This window comes from Coenobita brevimanus, chromosome 20 (genome assembly GCF_032717465.1).
Source record: "Coenobita brevimanus isolate Jiangsu-jjx chromosome 20, ASM3271746v2, whole genome shotgun sequence".
Lineage (NCBI taxonomy): Eukaryota > Metazoa > Arthropoda > Malacostraca > Decapoda > Coenobitidae > Coenobita > Coenobita brevimanus.
In genome coordinates, this window is record NC_136973.1 from 12,800,096 (window position 1) to 12,804,075 (window position 3,980).

Consider the following 3,980-nt stretch of genomic DNA (forward strand, 5'->3'; position numbering starts at 1 on the left):
TATCTTGGCTAATCTTTCCAGAGTCCTACATTATTTGCCTTTCTCCCCTTATAAAAAACCTAGTACTAACAATCAGAATCCTCGGAGGGCTAATAGGCTATCTACTCAATATTATAAACGTAAACTTCAAATTAAACTCACTCAATCTCTATCCTCTAGTAGTTTTTTCAGGCTCTATATGATTCCTACCGTTCCTATCCACCTTCAACCTATCCAAATCTAGCCTTAGTCTAGGCCAAAACTACTCCAAAATAATCGATAAGGGGTGATCCGAAATCAGAGGAGGCCAAGGAATCTTCCAAACATTAATAAACTCGTCCAAACTACATCAAATAATTAGTGACAGAAACTTTAAATCTTCCTTATTTTAACCCTTATACTCTCATTCTTTAATATTTACTTTTATAATTTATTTGTAGAATATCGCGTTGAAGTTGCGAAAGAGATGAATACATCTAAAAGTGCTTAGCTTCTAAAAAAATATTTTAACTATACAGCGAAAACGTATCGTGTTATACTTACACCACAGAAGCTTTCTCTTGATAGGAAGATAACTTCAATTCAATCATTAACAGTGATTAGCCTCTCCTTTGGCTTCTACCAAAATTAGAGACTACATAGTCAAAGCTTAGGCCGAAACTAAGTGCAAAACTTCGCTTTCTAATCTACTTACTTATTTTTTATCCACCTCATCAATAAATAAAAATATAAAGGAACAATCAAACTACATCAACAAAATGCCAATATCATGCAGCAGCCTCAAAACCAAAATGATGAGTCGGAGAAAAATGACACATATAAAGACGATACAAACATACCATCAAAAAAGTAGTACCAATAATCACATGTAAACCATGGAAACCTGTGGCTACAAAAAAACAAGATCCAAAAACCGAGTCAGCAATAGTAAACGGAGCCTCAAAATACTCAAAAGCCTGAAGAGCCGTAAAATAAACACCTAAAAACACAGTAATACCAAGACTCTGAAGAGCTTCATTATGGTTAGACCCCATAATAGCATGATGAGCCCAAGTCACTGTAGCTCCTGAAGACAAAAGAATAATAGTATTCAAAAGAGGAATTTGAAACGGATTAAACGGAATAATTCCCTTAGGCGGCCAAGTCATACCAATTTCCACAGCAGGGGCCAACCTTCAATGAAAAAAAGCCCCAAAAAACGAAAAAAAGAAGAAAACTTCCGAGACAATAAACAAAATCATCCCCCACCGCAATCCAGCAACCACAACTCTAGTATGTAATCCTTGATAAGTCCTTTCACGCACTACATCTCGTCACCACTGAATTATAATCAAAATAACAGCAACAAACCTCAAAATAAGAAGGTCTATATTAAACTGATGAAATCATTTAACTAATCCAGTAGTTAATATTATCGCTCTAATAGACCCAGTTAAAGGCCACGGTCTTATTTCTACCAAATGATAAGCATGATGTCCATGTGATGATGCCATTAGTTAATTTCTCTCGCAAACAAAGTTCTTAGAACGGCAAAAACATAAGATTGAATAACTGCAACAGCAAATTCAAGCAAAAGAAGTAAAATCTGAGCAACAAATAAAAGAACTAAAAAGTAAGAAGTTAATGAAGGACCAGTCCCCCCTAAAAGAGTCAACAACAAATGGCCAGCCATCATATTAGCCATCAACCGAACCGCCAAAGTCCCAGGCCGAATAATATTTCTAATACTCTCAATTAATACCATAAAAGGTATTAAAACTACAGGCGTTCCCTGAGGAACTAAATGAGCAAACATATGCTGAGTATGATTAAACCAACCATAAATCATAAAAGTCAACCAAAGAGGAAGAGCTAACTCTAAAGTCATAACTAGATGCCTAGATCTAGTAAAAACATAGGGCAAGAGACCCAAGAAATTATTAAAAACAATAAACGAAAACAGAGAAACAAAAACAATAGTTCTACTTTGTAATTTAGGCCCAAGAATATTTCTAAACTCTTGATGCAAGGCTATATTTAACTTATATCACACAACAGACCACCGAGAAGGAGAAAGCCAATAAATATAGGGCAAAAATACCAACCCCCCAAAAGTAGAAAGTCAGTTTAATTCCAACTCCATTAAACCAGAGGAAGGTTCAAAAATAGAGAATAACCTTGCTATCACTTTCAGATCTTTTCCACAATGCCAATCTCCCCCGATCTTGATTCAATTTTTTTTGGAACTCTAATATAATAATTCATTACAATAAAAACAATAAACGTAATTAAAAACATAACTAAATTCAGCCACAAAATAGGAGCCATCTGAGGGATCGGATGATATCCTCACAGGATAACTTAAGCCTGACAAACTTATTTTTTAACTAATCAACCAAACAATTATAATCATAAACGGAATTAAAAGTCCAAAAAAATTAACAAACACACAACACGGCATAACCCATTTGAATCCCTGCTGATCCGCAAAAGAAATTACCAACCTAGGAGTCCTAATAGTCAAAGACATAATTGATACTCGAAGATAAAAATACAAAGTTACAAGAGCAGACCCAAGAAGCACAACCAGCAAAACAAAATTACCTGCCCCTACCAACTCTTGAATAACTAACCACTTAGGAACAAACCCAGTAAAAGGAGGAAGACCCCCTAACGACAACAAAGAATAAAATACTAACATTTTCACCTCAGTAGGAAAATTATAAGTCAGAAGATGATTAAAATGGAAAGCTTGCTTATAATGAAAAAGAACAACAATAGATAAAGAATCACAGAATAAAACAAAAAATAAACACCTATAGTTACTTCTCTTACCAAAACAGAAGAAAGCATCCAACCAATATGATTAATTGAAGAAAAAGCCAACACCTTACGCAAAGAGGTCTGATTAATACCACCTACCGCACCTACAACAGCCGACAATATCCTAGCCACAGAAAAATACACTTCCATCATCCTCACTCTAGCCAAATAACATAATAAAAACAAAGGAGCAACTTTTTGAACCCTCATCAAAATTATAGCCTGAGGCCAAAGCAAACCACCCATAACTTGAGGAAACCAAAAATGAAAAGGAGCACCCCCTAACTTTAAAATTAAAGCACAAAATAAAATAACAGAAGCAACCCCAAAATAAATTAATATAAAAGAAGCTGAAAAAATAATTAAAGAAGAACCCAAGCTTTGAATTAAAAAATACTTCAAAGCCGCCTCCGAAGAATACTGGTTACTTTTAGTAATTATAAGAGGAATAAATGACAGCAAATTCAACTCCAACCCGACTCAAGCCCTAAATCACGAACAAGATGAAACAGAAAGCAAAGTTCCCGAAACTAAAGTAGAAAAAAACAACAAATTAGGATAAGAGAAATAAATTCAAAAGAGAAAATCTTTTAATTAACATAAACTAATTAACTACTTCTTTCGCAGGTATAGGTAATATCTAAATTACAAAATTGACATTATCAGCGTCAACCTCACCAAGAACTACACCACTTTTAACCACTAAAAAGAGGGAATTATACCCATAAATGGGATATGAACCCATCAGCTTCATCTTAGCTTATCTTTTTAATTACCCACCAGAAGTAATCATACTATAACAGGTTTAAAAGACCTACACTTAAACTTCAGTCATCTGGTGAAATTTAACCTAAGCTTCATCAGAAGATGTAACTCATGACAAAAAGGACTTAACAGAAACTCTTTCTACTACAATAGGCATAAAACTATGATTAGCACCACAAATTTCCGAACACTGACCATAAAACAAACCTGGACGAGAAATTAAAAACCTAATCTGATTTAAACGACCAGGAATAGCATCAACTTTCACCCCTAAAGCAGGAACAGTTCAAGAATGAATAACATCAGCCGCCCTTACCAGCACCCGAATCTGAGTATTGAAAGGCAACACAGCTCGATTATCAACATCCAAAAGCCGAAATCCAGCCTCCCCTAACTCCTCAGTAGGAACCATAAACGAATCAAACTCCAACTGA

General features: G+C 34.8%; 1 pseudogene; it reads right to left on the bottom strand.

Annotated features, from left to right (window-relative positions):
• Positions 1–1,270: 1,270 nt before the first annotated feature.
• Positions 1,271–3,535, bottom strand: LOC145391908 (ATP synthase subunit a pseudogene; annotated as a pseudogene).
• Between the last annotated feature and the right edge of the window lie 445 nt (positions 3,536–3,980).